This window comes from Myodes glareolus, chromosome 26 (assembly GCF_982192425.1).
Source record: "Myodes glareolus chromosome 26, mMyoGla1.1, whole genome shotgun sequence".
NCBI lineage: Eukaryota > Metazoa > Chordata > Mammalia > Rodentia > Cricetidae > Myodes > Myodes glareolus.
Genome location: NC_142051.1, coordinates 20,569,225 through 20,590,885, shown reverse-complemented (window position 1 = coordinate 20,590,885; position 21,661 = coordinate 20,569,225). Strand labels below are relative to the sequence as shown.

General features: G+C 41.9%; 1 protein-coding gene across 5 annotated transcripts in view; it reads left to right on the top strand.

Moving 5' to 3' along the window:
- The window catches only part of Osbpl8 (oxysterol binding protein like 8), a 135,184-nt gene that overhangs the window by 354 nt on the left and 113,169 nt on the right, over positions 1 to 21,661 (top strand). Inside the window, exon 2 of one of the 5 annotated variants that reach the window (XM_085683259.2) lies at positions 976 to 1,034. The exons of the other annotated variants lie outside the window; for them this stretch is intronic. The gene's annotated coding sequence lies outside the window, so the exon portion shown is untranslated. The remainder of the gene's footprint in view (positions 1 to 975; positions 1,035 to 21,661) is intronic. 5 annotated transcript variants of the gene reach the window in all.

Genomic DNA, 21,661 nt, shown 5'->3' with positions numbered 1-21,661 from the left:
GGGGGGCAGCGGAGTCGTGCCTTTGGGGTGACTGTACTCCCTCTGTCCCATGTTCCGAGCTCGGGCTGTGGGCACTCCCGGGCACCCCGCGCCGCGAGTTCCTGTCCCCGCTCCTTTGTCCCATCGGGAAGGGAGATTGGCAAGGCTGGCGGGGGTGGCGTGGTTTTGGGGCCCACGGTAGGTGCGTCTGCAGCGGTACAAAGCCCAGCAGGCACCTGCGATGGGGGCGGGGGCGGCTCTGCGTTCTGGGTCCCGAGTGTCTGCCCCTCCCGAAGTTTGACAGGGCGATGGCGGGGCTCGCCGGAAGCCCCCCGCGAGCGGGGGAAGACCTGGCGCTTTGTCGCTCGGGGCGGCTTAAGACAAGGCTTGGGGGTTTTCCTGTGACAGCCCCTGAAGAGGCTGTGCCGCTCTCTCTGCAGACCGCACCCGCCTTTGCAGAGCGTGTCGCGGTGTTCTCTCAACCTCACCTCCGGTGGCCCTCTTGCCACAGAGGAGAAAAGGCGGGGTCTTCGTTGCACTTATTTTTCTTGCCGTTTTGTTTGCTGCTACGTTGTGGAAAGTGCGATCAGGTGCCAGGGAGTTTGATAGGGAGCATGCTTCTGGTTCATTGAGCAACCCACTCAAGACCGGCGGATGCGAAGCAACAGTAGATGCAGATTTTCCATTCACTAAAGTCATCTAACACTTCTTTATGGACGACATCTGCGTTGTGAAACATAACCTAATTTCATTTTAACTAAATGCCGCCTGAAGTAAGTAACTTAGGTTACTCTCTAAACAGTTATCCGATGATATGAGCAGATCTGCTTTAAGTAACTTAATTAAGTTTTTGCCTTTTTGCTGTTGGAAGACTTAAGTAACATTTAGTAGTGTTAGAATGTCTTGGATGTAGCAAAGCTTTTTTTTGTTTGTTTGTTTTTTTAAAGTAATTAGCCCCAATTTAGTGCAACTTCAAGGGTTTTTTTTTTTTTAAAGATAACTATTTAAAACAGTTTCTGCCACTTGAAGGATTCCAAAGAGCAAGCGAGGAACAGGTAAATTGCTTGTTATGTTTTCTTAGGGTTTCATCTAAATTTGATCATGCAGAGAGACTGGGATCAGTTGCTACGCTTGCTAGAACCTGCTTTACAGTGAGATTCTTAAGATGTTAGATTTATAGAACAGGTTGGCGAAGGAAGGAAAAGGCCATGCAATTTAAAATGAACTCTACTAAAAACACAACCAATTTCAAATATGTTACTCTTTCTTTTGGTAGCAAGTCTGCAGAATGACTACAGTATGCTTGTTCAAAGTGCCAGTACAGGGAATAGATGAAACTTAAGACCTATGTAAAGGTCTTTAATTATGGAGATTAAGTTGTTGCGGTCAAATTCCGTTTGAACAGTTTGGGCCACAAAGATCAACACAGGTGCCTAGAAATGACTATCTAATTAAAACTGGGCATGGTTTACTCCTTTCATTGAGTTGTGGTCATTACTGAATGTCTCATCTGTGCAAATGTCTTTTCACTTCAATTTTGTTGTTTGTTTGCTTTTGTTTTCTGAGACAGGGTTCTGCTGTGTTGCCTAGCTGGCCATGGTATTCGTTATACCAAGGCTGAGGCTGCCTTGGAACTTGGCAAAATCCTCCTGTCTCAACCTTCTGTCTGCCATGTGTACTCCACTGCCTGACTTTTGTTGTATTTTTGAAGCAAGTGAATGTTTCTTAACATATTCATAGGGCTTAGATATTTGGTAAAATATCTACATTTTTAATATAGTTTTTATAAAAATATAAAAGTTTATATATATTTAGAAAAAAATCAAAATTTTCTGAATTCTTCTTTGAATTGACAGTTAAAAATATATACTTTGGAGAGAGTTATGCAGTCCTTTGAGATGAAGTTCTCTTCGGACTGCTTTTTAAAAAATTGAGACAATTGTAAATTTATAAAATGTGCCATTACACAAAGATCTTTGTTGCAAGATGTTAACTAAACATTGAATGGGCATAGTACATTTTAACTTGGTTTGGGCAATTGCTAATTGATCAGCAATTGATAATTTAGACAAAGAATTTATAGATGTTTTGCATTATTATTTTTGAAAACTTTTGCTCTTACAACAATACTTGAAGTGTTATATTTTGATATTTGTATTATATCCAAAGTTGAAAACATGAATAGCAATAATCTTGGGATGCCAGGTAATCAAAAGTGAGGATAAGATCATACCTTATTCTTATAACTATGACCTACAAATGAGACATAAGTACAACTTTGGGCTACTGATATGCTGGGTGTGGTGTTTGCTGGTGATCTGCACTTGGGAGATAGAGGAGGGAGGGACACCTAGATTTGCAGCTAGCCTTGAGATCCTGTCCAAAAAAAAACTACCAAACAAAAACCCCACAAACCTCTGAGAAACTTTTAATGTAGGTGGCTGCATGCAAGGAGATCATCAGAAATACTTAATTCAAGCAATTGTGGTTGAAGTAGTTTTCTTGTGGACGGAGCCATGGGTAAATACACAGACTAATGTGTGTAGATCTAGTGTCAGTATATAATAACCACATCAGAGATGTTAGATTTATTCTTCTGCCTTAGTCTATACTACAGACCCTCACAAAAAGTATAAAATCAAATTTGAATCTAGAAGATATGGGGATTTTTCTTCCCAAAATATGTTGAGTTATACACCTCAAAGGGAAGAAGTCTTAATCTGGAACTCCATACTCCCAGGCTTTACCCTAAATAAATTTACCTTTGTTATCTTTCTACGTGATGTAAACGCTCCACAATAGCAATAATCCATTTTGTTATTCACCAGCAGTGAAAACCCTCCAAAATAGCAACAACCCACATTGTTTATCAGTTATTGTATGAATAAAAACGTAATCCCAGATACTTGGCTGGAGAACAATTGGACTGTGTGATAGTGTCATTCAAAGTCGGTACAAGTAGTGAGATGATAAAGGGAACAAGTCATTTAACCTGGGAACTGCTTGGAGAAGGGCATTTTTATGTTACACTTTGGAGTAGGTTGTATATCTGAAGGTAACCTGGTATCTTAAGAGGATGGGACAAAATGGACCAAAACTGAACCTGGTGGTGCAGGCCTGTAATTCTAGCTGCTTGGGCGTCTGAGACATGAAGATCACAAGGTCAAAGCCCATTTGCTTTGCAGAATGAGTTCGCGATCAGCTTGAGCACGCTGACATGGTGACTTAGCTGGTGAAAGCATTTGTTAACAGACCTGATAGCCTGAGTTCTGAGTTTGGGCTCTGCTGACTGCCAACTTTGCCAGCTTCCTTAAGTTGTCCTCTGGTTGTCACGCACACGCACTCACACATACACTCACTCAACACACACGCACACACGCACATACGCTCCTCCGTGACACAAGCACTATCCATCTCAATAAATTAATAAATAAATGCAAAACAAGAGGCTGGCTTAGCAATTTAGTTAAAAGTAGAGAGAACCAGGCAGTGGTGACACATGCTTTAGTCCCAGCATTTGAGGCAGAGGCAGGCAGATCTCTGAGTTTGAGGCCAGCCTGGTCACAGAGTGAGTTACAGGCCATCCAGGGCTATACAGAGAAACCTGTTTCAAAAAAGCACCCCTCCCCCAAATAGTTTTGGGAATGGGTGGTCGATTAGTCAAACAAAAGAAAATAAAATTCTTTGTAGTCAGACTTGACATTGAATTCCTGATCTGGTGGTCCTTTTACAGGAGTTCCCCCACCATTCCCCACAGGTAGTTTCCTTTGAGTGAAAATATTTTCTGAAAGAAGTGAATCTTAATTGTGTTACTGTCTCTTGTCATAGATCACAAGGAATGCTAGATTACTCAGAATTGTAAAACTTTAACTAAGGGATATGAGTGGCAGAAAATCTGGCTCTGTAAAATTTTTAGAAATGTGTATTGTTTAATCATGTGTATATGTGTGTCAGTGTGCACATGAGTGCAGATGCCCATGGAGACCAGAAGAGGGTATCCATCCCCTGGACCTGGAGTTTATAGGCTATGCTGAGTCACTTGATATGGGTGCTGCCAACCAAACTTGGGTCCTCTGGAAGAGCAGCAAGTACTATTAATTGCTGAGCCATCCCTCCAACCCCTAGACTTTGTCTTAAAAGAAATTATCTTTATCACCACACTTTTCTGTTCATTGTTTTGGAAAACAAAAGCCAAGGAGTTTTCAAGTTACAGTAACAGTCTTTTTGAACAGTTCTCTAGTGATATGGGTGAGTCTTAAACCATGAAGATGTTTCCTCTCTGTTTTATTCTAGAATTCAGTGGTTTTTCAGTTAATAGGCTTCTAAAACATTTTTCTTTGTATGTTCTTGTATGTATGAGCATATTTGTATGTACTCATGCATGCATGTGTAGCATGAATAATAAAAACCCAGAGAAAGATATTGGTGTTCAACCTGAAGATCAGAAAAGGAAAGCAGTCAAGCCACTAGAGAGCTCTTACTGCTACAAAATCTTTGTACTGAAAGAGAGCGATTTCCGGTCTCATCCTGCCTTATATTCCTCTCTAGTTCTAGGATTAAAGGTGTGCACCATCACTGCCCAGCCCCTGTGGCTAACTAGTTTGGTTGCAGGAATTAAAGGTGTGTGCCACCACTGCCTGGCCTGTATAGCTGACTTTGTGTTCTGATCTTCAGGCAAGCTTTATTTATTAAAATACAAATGAAATACCACTACATTTCCCCTTTTTTGTCTAAAATAAAAAGGCTATAACTAATATAGTAATAACTATATGCAATAAGTACAATAACTATATACAATATATACAGACAATAAATACATCAATAATGTCTAGTCCATTTGCATTTGACAAATTCAGAGAAAATACTCCATATCTTTCCTTCTCTTGGTGAGTTCAAAGTCTTGTTATCTAACTCACTTTCTATTATAACTTACTTTTTTTTTTTTTTTTTTTGGTTTTTCAAGACAGGGTTTCTCTGTAACTTTGGAGCCTTTCTCGAACTAGCTCTTGTAGACCAGGCTGGCCTCAAACTCGCAGACATCTGCCTGCCTTTGCCTTCTGAGTGCTGGGATTAAAGGCGTGCGCCACGACTGCCTGGCTCCATAACTTGCTTTCCGCGTCAGGTAGACAAGGAAGACTATTAACTATCTAGACTTCAGCTCCTCAGAGACTCAAAAAGGAAATGATATTAACTGAGTAAGCATGAAGTGCAAGCAAATTATTTCCACAAAATGAGAAATGACAGAAACAGCTGGCTGCCTGGAGAATCACCCAAAGTTCCTCTGCAACATTGGGGCATCCGTCCTTGGCCTACAAGCTTAGCATATTTGACAGACTTTTCTATGAAGCAAGGTCTGTCCTGCTTTGTCTTGAGAATGTTTGGCAGTCACTTTCTTTTGTGTCCTGCTTGTGCAATTACGACAGCATACTGTCAGCAGTCCAGGCAAGGGCATTTTCTCGCCCAGTGCTTACTTTTACCACAAAGAAAGTAAACTTCATGTGGAGCTTCTCTGATGCCCATTGTCTTTTCTGAAGTAGATTGGTGCTGCCAGGAACCAAACATATCCCATTGTTAAAAAAAAAAAAAGTCAAAAAAAAAAAAAAGTCTATGTACCGGGTGGTACACACCTGTAATCCCAGCACTTGGGAGGCAGAGGTAGGTGGATCTCTGTTAGTTCGAAGCCAGCTTGGTCTATAAGAGCTAGTTCCAGGATAGGCTCCAAAGCTACAGAGAAACCCTTTGTCGGAGCGGGGGGGGGGGGGAAGAGTCTATGTTATTAAAACATCTTAAATGCCATATTCTGTAGATCTCTGAAGTGTTTGGAGATGAGCTATCTAAAATATATCTTTGTTTTTCCTTGAAAATATACCTAATGAGACTACAAGTTTAATTATAATAACTGATTAACTACTAATTTGCATTTTCTTTTTATCTTAAACAATTGGTAATAATAATTTTCAAGGACTGATTTAATTCTGTAGTGTTTCTACTATCCAATGTCTCTCCACAACTCTTGTTCCTCTCTCATTAGCATTTAGAAAATTCAAAGTTAATAGCAATGTATTTTGAAGGGATTTTTTATTATCCCTTTCTGTTTATTTAACATATCCTTTAGAATTCAATTTGATCTTTCTGTAACTGCCTGGCCTGTAAGTATATACTGTATGGCATACCTGTAATATGTTTTATAGTATAATAAGCAAAAACTGCTTCATTTTCTTAGAGACATATGCTGGGGCATTGTTTGTCTTTTTTGTACAGGTATACCCGTGATGGCTGAATCTTCTGATGGCAAATGTATGATTACCGAAGCAGGCTTTTCTGAACTCAAAGCAGTTACCCATTGAAAACCTGAAACCTGAATAGGTATCAATGGTGTGGTGTACATAGTTTAGTTTTCCAAATTCTGCAAAATGGGACACATCCATCTGCCAGATTTCATTTCTTTGGGTACCCTTTGGGTTACATCCTGTGTTTGATTTGGTTGTATAATTTCCTTGGCTTGTTGCCATGTGATAGAAAAGGCCTTTTTTTTTTTTTAACTTTTGCTATTGACATGATGCTTTTTTAAATGACATTCTAAGATCTTCAGCACATTTCCAGTCAATAATTGATTGATTTCTGCATTACCTTGTTCTAGAGGACCTGGCAGACCGATATGAGTTTGGATGTGTGTTATGTATATGGGATGATTCCTATTCCTGATTGTATCTTGTAACCAAATAAATAATTAAGTCAGTTCTGTATAATCTAGTATAAATTCAGTGGTTTCAATATGCAGAACAACTTTCTGCATATTATGAACTGGTAGCTATGTTGAGAGGTTCTTTAAAATCCCTTAGTACCGTGAGAATAGCATAGAATTCTGACTTTTATACAGAATCTTAAGGGCTTTGAGCCACTTTACTTAAATTTTCTGATTTGTAACCTGTTTTTTTTTCTGATTTATTTGCATCAGTATAGAATGTAGGGGCTCCAGTTATTGGTGTGTCCTGTACAATGTGAGGAAAGATCCATTTAGTTCTCTGATGGAGGAGGGTTATCTGTCTATTGTGTTATTTTCATTGGTCAATAAAGAGACTGCCTTGGCCCTTTGATAGGACAGAAAATTAGGTAGGTGGAGTAAACAGGATTGAATTCTGGGAAGAGGGCAATGGGGCAGACGCCATGGAGCCAGCCACCAGGTCAGACATGCTGAATCTTTCCCGGTAAGCCACACCTTGTGATGCTATACAGATTATTAGAAATGGGTTAATCAAGATGTGAGAGTTAGCCAGTAACTAACTCTCTAGAGATAATGGGCCAGGCAGTATTTAAATGAATACAGCTTATGTGTTATTATTTCTGGGGCTAAGCTAGCCGTGTGGGAGCTGGGTGAGGTGAAAAGCAGGTCTGCCCGCAGCCCCTCACTACAGTTCTCTTTATAAGTTGAATTCTCTCGCTTTTGGGAAGATTGTTTTTAATCTCTCCCAAAAATTACTGCAAGTTCTTTGCCAGAGTTCACTTTCTTCCCATAATTTGACAATTTCATCATTATTAATAGGTACTATAATTTCTGCTGGACTATTTCTGCTAATTGACAAAGTCTCAATTTTCTTTTTGGAATTAACTCAGAGACCATTTCCATATAAATTTTTAATTTTTTACTCAGTTTATATGGTAAAAAGATCCAATCTAAGGTAACATCATCCCTCTGAATTAAAATTCTTGTAGGGAAATATTTGGAGGGTAATATAAGACCAGAATTCAGTTATGATTTGGATCCACATGTGCCTTCTGTAATTTCTCTTCAATCAAAGTCAGTTCTCTCTCAGCTTCAGCTGATAATTCCCCGTGACTATATAAATCCTTGTCATCATCTAAGATTTTGTTTAAATCAATCAGGTCATCTGGACCTGTACTAGTACCATGCTGTGGATTGGAAATGTGTCCTAGCAATCTCAGGAAGTCATTAAGAGTCTGCAACTGGCTGGGCGGTGGTGACACACACCTTTAATCCCAGTACCCAGGAGGCCACTGTCCACCTTTTTTCCTGTGTTCTGGAGACTGAACTATGTCCTTGTTTGTAAGCCCTTCAATGACCAAACTATCTCCTAAGCCAAAGTTTGCAGCATTTCTTAGCTATGCTTTTTGCTCTGGATCTGTTTGTTCTTTATTAATCTCAAACTTCATTATACTGGGACTGGGGAGATGACTCAGTGGTTAAGAGCACTGACTGATCTTCCAGAGGTTCTGAGTTCAATTGCCAGCGACCACATGGTGGTTCACCACCATCTACAATAGAATCTTATGCCCTCTTTTGGTCTGCAGGCATACATGAAAAGCACTCAAACATTAAGTACAAATAAATAAACTTAAAAAATTTCATTATATTTTGTAAATTCTTTGTATTTTTATGATCTTTGGAGCATATATCAGACACACGCATATATATGTTTATGTCTACTATATATATTGTATTACTATTTGGAATAATACACACACACATATATGTATATATACTTATATGTTTATGTAATGTTTGAGATATACTGTGTTTCTAAATAGGAAAAACGCTGGTTACCACAAATCTCTATTTTAATGAGAGACTGAAGAAAGGGTTATGGTTTTAGGTTGTGACTGTTTTCAAATAAAAAAGCAGCTCTCTTATTTAGGGTTGTTAAAAATTAATAGCCTGAGGGAGTTATAGCTCCTGTGGGTGCCTTTGAGGAATAGTCCATTGCTCGTGATAATAATGGCTAATGTGTATTGACTCCTAAATGTTCTTGACACGTATCATGTTTAATCCTCCCAAGCCAAGGTTTTCTTCTTTTCTAAATGAAAGACACTTGGAGATTGAGTTGTAGGCAGTGGAGCCCACTGAAGGCTTGAGCTTGAAGTTCAGCCTGACGGTGGAGTCTGTCCTGCACCTTGTCATGCTCCGTGCAGTTATTTCTCGGGACTGTTAGTGAGGGAACTTGAGTTTTGGCTGCCAAATGCTTGTATGTAGGTAGTAGTTTATAAAATTTTATAGTGTCTTGCAAAGAAATCCAGGCCTCCGTAAGTTACAGACTCTCTAGTGGGAGTGCGCCACCTCTGGGGAGGGAGGAGCGTGGCATAAGCAGTGTTTTGGAGCAGGACCAGTGAGGCGGTTAGGTGGAAGCTGGCAACGAGATGGCTTGGGTACCTTGTTCAAGTGAGACTAGGGGAAGAACTCCAGGAACTGGGTGTGCTAAGTGTGTGATTTTGTGTCTTGTCTATCCCACAGATAAGATGAGCAGTTCAGATGTAAGGGAAAATAGCACTGTGCATCATAGTGTGGCCTCTGTGTGGATACTGCTTACAAATTTTGGTGTCATAGATTCTCTTATCACCTTTATTTTAGAATTACAAAGAAGCAGAACAGCATTGGCTTGGTGCCAGACTGTGAGTTCAGAACTTCTTACTTTCTCTACACTGACCTGGGGTGGCCACAGGGGAAGAAAATGCATATTTAGGCTGAACTGATAGGCTGCAAGGGAAACTGTACCTAAGGCCTGGTGCCAGCACACTGGGGGTTAGTTTGTCATGGTTTTTACTTAGTAGGAATTTTTTACTAGAAAGTGAAGGAAACAAATTAGCAGTAAGAGCCAGCAACCTTGTCCTGAGGCTGCTGGGAGGAGGGAGGAGGCCATGCTGGAGAGAGGTGGGAAGGGCAGCTGCTGTCCCTGCCCACTATAGTCTTCCTGTCATCTGCCGCATGTGCTGAAAATGAGCTGCTGTCGCTGCTGGATTGAAATGACGAGAAGTGGGTGCTCGTTCTTTACTTTTTCTCCCAGGTAAAAATCCAGATCTGGAGGCTGAGGTCTTATGGGTAGTAGACATAGACTCCAAGGATCTAGAGTCCCTAAATTAACAGGTAGAATGCTTACAGGGATACCTACTTAGGTAGCTAGCTCGTGCTTGCACAAGCATGAGGACCTTGCAAACCTGAGAACCCGAGTTGGATTACAGGTGAATGTCTGGACACTGGCCAACTAGCCTAGCCTAATCAGTAAGCCTGGACACACTGGGCAGCTAGCCTAGCCTAACCAGTAATCCTGGACACACTGGCCAGCTAGCCTAGCCTAATCAGTAAGCCTCAGATAGAAACAGTGGGTGAAGAATGACACCCAAGGTGTCCTTTGGCCTCTACATACAAATTGTCTGTGTTTTCCTGTACACACTCCTGAACTCCTAAGTCTACACCTAAGCCCCTCCCCCATGAGCACACACCTGCTAAGTCAACAAACTGGTTCCAGACGGAAGAAAATCGTGCACTAAACAGGAACACACCACAATAGGCTGTAATTTTGATTATGGGAAGCTACTGCAAATTTGGGGTTAGGTAGCTAATGCAGTAACAGCTGTAAGGCACTGAGTAGATGACATGTCTGAGGTTCTAAGGTAAGAACGCTAGCTGAGGTGAGTGGCACTGAGATGATGCTGTTACATCATACACACAGCGTATGTCATGGACTCTGTGAGGGCCAGTGACCAGACCTGAGAGGCCTGTGAGTCTGTATTGCGATGGATTCTGCCAGTCTCCACGCCCATGACAGCTTTGTCTTGTATGCAGACATTACCATGAGAACTAGGAAGACAGGAAACTAAAAACTAGAAGAGTTTCTTAGAGCAGAACTCAGCTTGGCACATGGTTGTGAGTTCCTGTGCATTCGAGCACGGGTAGCCCCATCCCTGCACCCACTAGATCCCAGTACTTCTCTTAGCTGTAACAGCTGGAAGATGTTTGTAGTCATCGCTAAATGTCCGCTGGGGGAAGTGAGGTCATGTGCAGTAGAGAATCAGTGCCTTAGAGACAGAGCGAACCTGCAGGAAAAAGACACCTTAAGCTGTAAAGAATCGCCCTTTTTATATCAAGAACGTTTCCTTCTGTTAGGGAACCGATGAGGGTTCATGGAGGGAGATGGTTTATGTATATGGATGGAAAGAAAACTATATTGTTTTTGGAAAGATTTTAGTTTCTGCTGGCTGTTTATTTATTTAGTTTTTCCTTTTGAGACATTCACTGTGTGGTTATGACTGGTCTGGAACTCATTGTGTGGACTAGACTGATGTGGTCCTTCTGTTTCTCAAATGCTGGCTGATAGCTATGTGCCACCATGTCTAATTTCTGTTCAGTCTTGATCTATACTTACATCTACCAAATTCATATTTAAAGCCTCCCTTAATTCTGTGAATCAAATGTAGGACCTTTCATACTCTAGATAGGAGCTCTACCAGTTAACTTTCAGCCCAGGTGAAGATATTACAAATCTTTTCCATTTTTCCCTTTCCTTATTTCATCTCCTAAAATTATGGCTTCCTTATATTTCCTATGCAAACAGTTTCCACTGTAGCTCTGCATCATGTCTTGAGTTGTTTATAAATGACAAAAGCAAGTAATGTTGATACTATGACCATGGAACTATTAAATCTGGGTCAGGCAGTGTACACAGATTATGATTCCTTTTCTGTAGATTTTATTATGTAGCCCATGAGTTACTAGAAAAAAAAAGTTAGCAATATCAAGATTCCTAGACTTTATCAGTTCTGACTACTGCATTTTAAAGAAAGTCTGACAGGACTTGATGTTGTCCTTATTTCTAGTTGTCCCCTTTGCTTACAGTATATGCTGCTGCCATGAAGTCTTCCTTACAGCCGTCCGCGTACTCCATCCCATTACCTATTGCACTGTGTTTTCAGTTTGAGTTGTCAGTCTATAACTCCCTGTGTTGTACTTTGTTTTGAGACAGAGTCTCACACTGTAGCCCAGGCTAACTTAGAACTCCAGCTGACCCCAAACTGAACAGCAGTCTTCCTCCCCCAGCCCCTTGGATGCTATAGCAGTGAGCCAATATGCCGGTCCTCATTCTAAATCTCTTTAGCTGGATAACATAGCTTCCTTTCTCCCCTCTATATTCTTGTTGAAGTATACATCCCCAAGGTGTATGTGTGTGTGTGTGTGTGTGTGTCTGTGTGTGTGTGTGTGTCTGTGTGTGAAGGAGAGAGAGAGAGAGAGAGAGAGAGAGCGAGAGAGAGAGACAGAGGACAATTGTTGGGAGTCCTGGTTTATTGTTCTTCACCTTTTGCCCTTGAGACGGTCTCACTGAGCTTGGATCTTTCTGTTTCTCTAGTTAAGCTGGCTATCAAGCAAGCCCCAGTGATCTTTCTGCCTCAGTCTTCTGGTTTTAGGCCCCTTCAGCCCAGGCCACAGCACCTGGTTTTTTTAGGTGCTGGGGATCCAAATTTAGGTCCTCATGCTTGCTCATCAAATGCACTCTGCTGAGCCATGTCCTCAGCTCACTTTTGTTTTTCTGACTGGGACCCATGTAGCCCACACTTTTCTTGAATTCACTTTACAGCTGGGGATGATCGTGAACTTTTGTAAGAATATAATGTTAGAATTTAGTTGTCGCTCTGGCCATGGCCACAGTTGACACAGCTTTTCCCATTTACAGACACCAGCAGGTACCCTACTGAGACATTGACCATAAGTCTCCCAGCTGCCAGGATCTTTTACCTGGGGAAATGAGTTTCATCAAAGGGGCTTTGTTTTTGTGGAGACACATTCTATTTTCAATTCTTTTCTCTGTCTCTTGCCTGGGAATCAGAGAGCCTGGTTATAGACTTGTGTTTTGAAACCAGCCCATCCTTCAAAAGGTGGAATATGAACTTGTTCCGCACAGTTGCCATTGTAGTCTGAATCCTAGGCTTTTCCAGCTTTATGAAATGCCTGTGTCCTTGGTAATGTTCTGCCTTTGTTTTCCTGCTTGCTTGGTGGGCTTTCTTAGGATGATCCTACTTGTCTTATTCTAACTTTCATGCTTGTGATTCTTGTCTGACTTTAGGGGCTTCCCTTCGCCCCACTCCTAGCATTTTCCTGAGGGTAATCAACAGATTCTCTTTCCCATTATGTTGTACTGGCATTATCCCCCATGGTCCTTTGTTTTGTAATCATTCTTTTGCGTGCTTAGTTTTTCCTTAGGTGCCTGGTGATTGTTAGTTGACCTGGAGTCTGCAAGGTCTAGGCATCCTTCCCTCCTGCCGGGTCTGAACTACTCTCTGTGTTAGGCTTTTCTGGTGAGTAGTTCTAGATGGAGCATTTGAGATCAGGGCAGTAGAGTCTGTCCTTTGGCCATCTTTGTTATAGGTTAAAAGGGAGGTAGCTAGCTAGTAGGGCTATAGGCTTTTTAAGTGCCAGACAATTTTACTTGGTGTCAGCATTCCTACCTAACTTTCATTTTCTTTTTGGAGAAAAGATGTAGGAATTAAATAAAGGAAAAATACGACAAGTAGAGTGGTCAGCACAGGTGTGAAGTACTGGGTTTTATCCCCAGGACCACCAAAACCCAAACACAGCCTACAGAAAGAGAGTTGTCATTTCCGAGGAACAGTGCCTAGAACCTAGAGAGTTGAACTTGGTTGCTTGATGCCCTCAGCATGTTAACTAGTAAGCTATTGCTTATTTTGGAGGACTTTGTAGCCCATGATAGTTGTTTCTTTAGACTTCTCAACTGAAATTAATAATTTTGTGATTTTGATTAAACACAGAAGATACCTTCTTGCCAGAATGATTCTCTTAGGGCAGATGCAATGGCTCAGTGCTAAAAGTGCCTGCTGTGCCAGTTAGACCTGGAGTGTGATCCCTAGAACACAAATGGTGAGAACTGTCCTCTGACAACATTTAAACATTTAATATATAGAACTATATTATTAATATGTGGTTAATAACAGCATAATTGTGAGCATAGTCCTTAAGACTTGAATTACTTTTTGAGACCTCTGATAGGCCAGAAAACCTAGCATTCCCATATTGATTTAGAAAAGAGATAGACTAGGAAAATAAGGATCCTGCCAGAATGTATCACCTTTCTAAGTGGATGCATGACCTTGACAAACCACTTAGTTGCCCTGGTCTTAGTAAGGAAGAGCATTGGGAACAGATGACCTTGAGGATTCTTTATAGGAAGATATTAGAGGTTAGAATCCTTATCAGGAAATGTGCTAAACTACGTAATCCTTAAAACAATTCTGGAATAAATGATATAGGCATTTTACAAAAGGGATGACTTTAGTTCCTATAGACTCCGTGTTTAAGGGAAACATTTGCTCATGAGGTGCTAAGGGACCAAGTGAGAAGCTGAGCCTTGGCCTGTTTTATTCTGTGGCCATGTTCTCTCTAGTGTGTCATACTGCTTTTCTGAGCCGTGCTCGTACGCTAGATGTCAAATTCTTTTATTCTTAAACTTTGTTCATTACATAGTCTGTAGTTTGTAATGAGCTTGTTTTGTTACAGCATGTCACTCAGGAAAACCAGAAGTCAGATTTTAGACCTGTCTATGACTTGTGCCCAGAGTACAGATGTGACCAGATTTAAACAGATAAATCAGAACTTATATATAGGAAGCAATTAGTGAGCCCAAAGTTATTTTGTATTTATTTCAGCAATAATATTGTTCAGAAACATATTTAGGACCCTTATCCCCGACATAGGACCTTATGTATCCCAGACTGGCCTTGAACTTGTCAGTAGCCAAGTCTGACTACTACCTCCCAAGAATGGAATTACAGACGTCTGCCACCATGCCCAGCTCTTCTGACTTCCTCTTAATGCTTTTGACCTCATTATTTTAACATACATTCTGCATGGCAAATTAGATCTTTTGAGAATAAATTTGATGTTTGAAAAAAAAAATAAGAGCTCATTTTGAACCAAACCACCCTCACTTAGGAAACAATGAGAATTGTCAGTTTTAGTTAAACATAAGCAGCGACTAGAGGCAGAACACATATTCTTGTGTCTCTTATAAGGTTATAAGAAAAGAGTCGTTTCAAGATTGCTTTGTGTACTGGCAGCTTGAGTGATCTCTAGATTGGTATGGTCTGGTTGAGCATTGACCTATAATAGAGCATTCTAGAGGCAGAGAGGAGTGTTGGGAGTTTGAGACCACCCTGGTTACATAAAACCTGTCTTGGAAAACAAAACAATTAAATGGAGTTGACTTTCTGTCTTGTCTTGTGAGCAGGGTCCCATGTACTCCAGACTGTATAATCTTGAGCTCCTGGTTCTCCTGTCTCAGCTTCCCAGAACCTGAGATTCTAGGATTCTAGTCCTGTGTTCCCATGCCTTGCTTGTGGTAATCTTTATATGAATGTAAATTCTGCCTCATTAGTTAGAATTTACCCTGAGATTATTTTCTTTAGTTCTGTTTCCTGTTTTGGTTGATGCTGTGCTGATCTGGCACTGTGCTTTAGAGAAATAACTTGGTGAATGAATTCTTTCCATTTTAAAGATTGTCAGATTTTGTAGAACAGTTTGCAGAAGTTTGCATGGTAATTATTGGTTAAATATAACTAGTGTTATATAATTTTGATTGTCTGTGGCTTAGTACAAATCCAAGCAGATAACCCATCTGAATGTACTCCATAAAGCAGTCTTACATCTAAATTTAATTTTCTCTTAAGAATTTTGATAATGGAAGTTGGGTTTGTAGCTGAGTTGCTGAAGTGCTTGCCTAGTATTCAGACGACCCTGCTCAGTCGTCAGCACTGTATAAACCAGACTGGTGTGCATGCCTGCCTGCACTCTGATCTGAGAGTCATCTGTGGCAGTATAGCAGGCCGGAGGCTGTGTTCGGATGGCTGAAACCCTATTTCAAAAACTAACAAGAACCAGACAGCAACCCCTTTATAGGTTGCATTATCCCTACCTGTGTGTCATTTGGATACTAGAGTACTACGTTCAGGTAATAATAAAGAGGTATGATTGCAGAGGAGTTTGGACTATCATTCTGTCTTGGGAAGGTGTTTCTTTTTTCTTTAAAGCTTCCAGATGTTTGAGTTTAAGGATGTATCTTGGTTCTAAGAATTAAAAGATAAGAGAAATACCTTTAGCATCTTTCTACTTTTGTTTTATTAACTTGTATTTGAGACAGGGACTGGCTTCTGTAACCCAGGATGCAGTACTCTGTGGCACAGGCAGGCACTGAGCTGCTGCAGCCCTCCTTTCTCAGCCTCTGATTTCTAGGATTATAAGTGCACATGCCTAGCTTTCTATTACTTCTTCAATAATACATTTCCTCTTGTGGTTGTAGCATAAGTCACTGTTACAAGACCACAAATCAATTTGAGTGCAGATCACTATACCAGGAGCTGGCATACGATTCAGTAGGTGCTAGGTGGATATGTGCTCTGCCCCCCCACCCTGTGTGTGTGTGTGTGTGTGTGTGTGTGTGTGTGTGTGTAGGAGGGAAGGAACACTGGTAAATTACTAAGCCTACAACTGAAACTACAACTCACTTTGAAATCCCCATTGTGGGACTTCCTAATAGGCAGGAGTAGAGCCTGCTGTAAGGATTTGCTGACCTAGGAGATGAGAGAATCCAAAGGCACGAACTGAAGGACAAAGGAGTACTCTTGTTTAACAACTCTGCAAAAACAAGGAACTCAGCTTTTGTTAGGAATTGAAAGAATTCACAGTACCTGGGGAAACTGTGTAAAGGAGATCGGGTAGTAGTGTGATAATGCTGTGGAAAGAGATTGGGTCATCTGAGGCGTGAGAGCATCTAAGAGTTAGAGTTCTGTCTGCCGCCAGACTCCAGGCTCTGGGCACCAAGGCAGGATATTATGTAGCCGGATAGACCAGGTTGATCTCAAATTTTGCATGTACCCAAGGGTGACCTTGACCTGTCTGTCTGTCTGTCTGTCTGTCTCCCTCCCTCCTTTCCTTCTTCCCTCCCTCCCTTCTTCCCTTCTTCCCTCCCTTCTTCTCTCCCTCCCTCCCTCCCTTTCTTTATTTTGGTGTTAGGGTGTCACTGTGTAGCCCTGGCTGGTCTAGATCTTGGTATGTAGACCAGGTTGCCCTAGAAGTCACAGGAATCAACCTGTCTGTCTCTGACTCCAAAGTGTAGTGTTTGAAAGTATGTACCTGTATCCCTGGCCACCTTGAACTCTTGATACTCTTACTCCTAAGCACTGGCATCACAAATCTGTATTCCCACACCCAGCTAAGAGTTGAGATTTCCGTGTTAAAGTTTCTTGGGTTCACAAGCCTATATTTTTCTATCAGTATGGAGCTGCTGTGTTGCCAGGGTGCCCTTCAAGGCAGCCCAGGCTGGGCAGGCCCTCGGCTGTTTATGGATGAGCATCTGTAGCTTGCTGTGCCTGAAGGAGCACTCCATGTCCCACTGTGAAGAGCAGAGATGGCACGTGCAGAAGCCGCTGGTGCCCTGATCCTGGAGCTGCGGGAGGATCAGTGCTGTGAGGAGGAGGTCCTCCTCTGGCCGTGAGCTACCTGGATTGCTTCCTGTCCTGCAATCCTGCCGTGAAGCCAGAGCCCACTGGTACAGCGCTGCTGTTGCTGTTCTCCAAGCTTTCAACCACACCTCCACAGAGGCAGAGTGTCTTGCTGTCAGTTGTGGGGATGGGAGGTACGGTCTTGGGAAGGAAGGAAGGCCAAGTGTGACCTCGCTGCTGTGATTGCATCTGATTTTCTGGCTCTGTTTCTACAGGGACTCTGTCCAGTTATGGACAGGCTGTGATCTAAAAGCACACTCAGATCTTCTTGGCCCTTTGTTCTACTAATTACTCCTTTGCTGTGCATTAGCTATCCACTGTTGCAGTAGGCTGCATTGGAGCTACAATGCAGGGCCTGGATGCTTGCTCTACATCTGAGAAAAGCTCATAGAGCTGTCGGCAGACACTCTGGACTCGTCAAGCTGCATTCAGGGAGACTCTGAGGGAGCTGCCTAGATTATCCTAGTCCAATACCCAAAGCCCCTCACAACTCCAGGAACTAGGGGTTCGGCCACACCAGCATTCCCAGACATGACAACTGTCATGTGGACCTGGGCAGGGTTCCTCTAGTGGTCACCAAGTAGAGGAGGGGCCACTGTCACCTGCTCCTTGCCTTTAGGAAGAATCTCCACCACATCTGAATCCTGGATGGGGCTCCTCTCTCCCTTGTAACCCCCCCCCCCCCCGAGGTCCTGCTTATCCCCACGATGTGCTATGCAGACCTGGTTAGCCATATGGGTGTCTTTATGGCCATGCACGTACTGTTCCACCCTTCTGATCAGCTTGGCTCGTCCATCTCCATCTGGGGCTGGGTCACATTGGTCAGACAAATCAAAATAGACAAAATCCATGCACTAGCATTCCTTTTTGAATCTCCCTCTGTTGGGACCTCTCACTTTCTCAATTGTCAGAATGCTTCAGTGCCTTCCAAAGACCCTTTCTAAGGTTATCATTTGCGTTACTCCTCCAGGTTTCTTGATAGACATGTGTGAGGGGAACCAACCTAGGTGGCTCCCCTTAGCAGTCCATGCTCTCAGAGGGTGGAAGGAGAGAACCAACTCTTGCAAGTTCTCCTAGGACCTTCCACATTTGTGCTCCCTTCCACTAGATTAAATGAATAAAATTCAAAGGAAGAAAATAAAAAGCAAGAAGGTGGGGGGGGGATAGGCTAAGAGTGTGGTGAAATGGGAAAGCACTTATTAAATTAACATGGGCAAGGCCTTGGGTTTGATTTCCAGCACCAAAATAAAATGCAGGTCCTTGGCTTCATTGAAGACCCACAGACTCAGGAACCTTCGGATAATTCTCATTGATTTCGAAAGGTTTGGAACCTGGGGCCCAGCATTAAAAGTGGTCTGTGTTCTTCCAGAAGAACTAAGTATGATTTCTAACACCCAAGTCAGGTAGCTTCCAGCTGCCAGTAACTTCAGCTCCAGGTGATTCAATACCCTTCTCTGGCCTTTCCGCACCTGCACACATGGCACACATGGCGCGCGCGCGCACACACACACACACACACACACACACACAATTAAAAATAAATCTTTCTTTAAAGAAAGGGTTTGAATCGTTGCTGTAGGCCTTTTGATGTACGGTTTTGAATACAAGTTTTAGGCTGGTGATAGGAGAGAAAATACCTTCAGGAAAACAATAGTTTAAAACGTGCATAAAGAGCCAGAGCTGTTACACTCTTGTAATCCCTACGTCTGAAGGCTGAGGCCAGCATTGTGATCATTCCAGGCCAGTCTCTGCATGGGGTAAACTCCAGGATCAAGAGCTGTAGAGAATGGAGCGGCAAAGTGAGCATTAGATTGGTGATAAATGATCTTTGTGTGAATAGTAGACAAATTAGAAGGATGGGTACCACTTTTCCATGTGTTCGAAGGGAATTGGAAGAAAACATAATTTTCTCACTTACGACATCTCTCACTCTTTAAATTATGAAAAGTAAGTAACCTTGAAGACATGCCACTGCTAGTTTATGGACAAGTGCTGTGCTGTGCTATGAGTATAGTCCGTTGCCTCCAAAGTGCATATTGAAATACGGAATGTAAGAGAGATGGTGGGACCTTTAAGAGACTCTTAGAAGCCATGATTAGCTTTCTTATGGAATCAGATTCATTCTCCTTGGTTGCCAAGTGAGGCCGCCCTTCTCCCCTTTCTCTAGCCGTCCTCACCTGTCCTTCTCCACAGGTGCTGATGTAGCGCTCTGCCTTCACCACTCGTGGGCGGGCACCTGATCTTGGACTTCCCAGTCTGACCCGAATTAGCTTTCCTTTCATTACTCAGTTTCAGGTTTTTGTTCTGGAATCAGAAAACAGACTAAGTCAGTGGTTCTCCACCTTCCTAATGCTGTGCCCTTTTAATACAGTTCCTCGTGTGTGGTGATCCTAACCATAAGATTATTTCACTGCTAATTTGTAAGTGTAAGTGTGCTGCTGCTACGAATCATAGTGTAAATATCTGTGTTTTCTGATGGTCTTAGGTGACCCCGAAGGGTCTTGACCCACAGGCTGGACTGCTCTACTAAGACAGTAAGTGTAATACTACCCTACTGTTGGGCCTACTAATTCTAAAGTCCATAGTTGACTCCTAGAAATGAGCTTGTTCATCATTGTCTTCACCAGTCTTCAAGGTATGGATAACATAATAATATGTACACTTATGGAGGAGATTTGGTTAGGGCTATGTGGCCTGCCCAAAAATACTCTTTTAAACATGAGTAAAGCCAGTTTAACAAACAGGCCATGGTGATTCAGGCCTGGTACCAGGGAGATGGAAGCAGGAGGATTGGGAATTCAAGATCATCATCAGCTGCATGAGACCCTGTCCCAAAACAAAACACTTGAATAATTGGTGTACATTTAAAAAGGAAGATTACTAAATATATTTTATAATTCAAACCTTTCTTTACTCTAACTTGTTAGAATAATTCTAATAAGGGTTATGCTATCTTTTTTTTTTTTCTTAAGGTCAGGCTGTCCTTGAACTCACAGTGAGTTCCACCTGCCTCTGTCTCCTGCCATGTAGATGTGGATTACAGGCATGGACTACACCTTGCTGAGGTTATGGTAGTCAAAAAAGGAAAGCCACTTTTAAAAATTACGTTGTTTTTAGACCGTCTCATTCCGTGTCTCAGGCTAGTCTTGAACTAAAACAGTTTACAGTTTTCTATCTCACTCGGCTGGGAAGATCACATTTAATGTGAAGACCAGGTAAGCCATTTCAGTGTCAGTGCTGGCTATAGTCAGCAGTGAGAGGGGAGGAAGGGGGGCAGAGAATAGAAACTTAAGCAATTTCTGATTTGAAACCAAATTTTCTTAGTTTTAAAACACACACACACACACACACACACACACACACACACACTCACACACTTGATTTTTTTAAATAGAGTATCTCTTTGTAAACCAGGCTACAGGATCCATTCACTCCTTCCTCTGCCTCAGAGTGCAGCAACACGACCAGCAAGTTTTTTTTTTTTCTTTTTAAGGAAAAAAAAGTATGGTCCTATACAAGCATGCACTCAGTGTAAAATCCAGCAGCTGTGGAGACTCTGGTTCTTTGGCCACCAGACTCTTCGTTGTCTGAAGCAGTTCTAGTTGGTCTTACTCTTTTCTGTCTTCTCTTCCTACTCTCCCTTTTTGTGCACAAGCAAACACATGCACTTATTTGTATGTGTGATATTTTAGACATCGAGCCAGAGCTTTGTGATAATGCTAGTTTTTCAGTTTTCCCACCGGTCAGTTTTAATTCTTAATAAGTCCTCATACTGATTTTGTCTTAAAACATTAGCTCAATACTGAAGAAACTTAGGACCTGGCTTCCTGCCCTATAGTTTAGGCAGATGACGTAGTCACTCTGTGCTTGGTTTCTTCATCTGTAAAATAAATGGTGTTGAAAAGTTGATTTGAAGTTTCCTAATTGCTTTCAAGTTCTGTTGAGGAATGCTAGGGTTTTAAAGAGCAGACTTTGTATTATATATAGAAAGTGATTATCTCAATCCAGCTGTGAACACTTAAAGGGGTAAACTCTTGGCAAGTTAAAAATGATGGTGGAGAGGAGAAGGGGGTGGAGTGGATGTCAGAAACAAAATTAACAGGGTTCAAAAAGACAATTTCTTATTTCCTAGTGTACCCAGTAGGTGGATCTGCTACTTTTAAGGTAACAATGACCTAAAATGGGAAAAAATAGCTTCCTTTAAGATTATGGTAGGTGTGTGTGTGCGCGCGCGCACGCGCCACTGGGGCGGCAGGGGCATTATTTTGCATCGTGTCTCATTTAGCCCAGGCTGGCTTTGAATTCTCTATATTTTAAAGGCTGGCCTTGAACTTCTAATCCTCCTGCTTCTACCTCCCAGATACTGGGATTATAGCCATGCGCCATT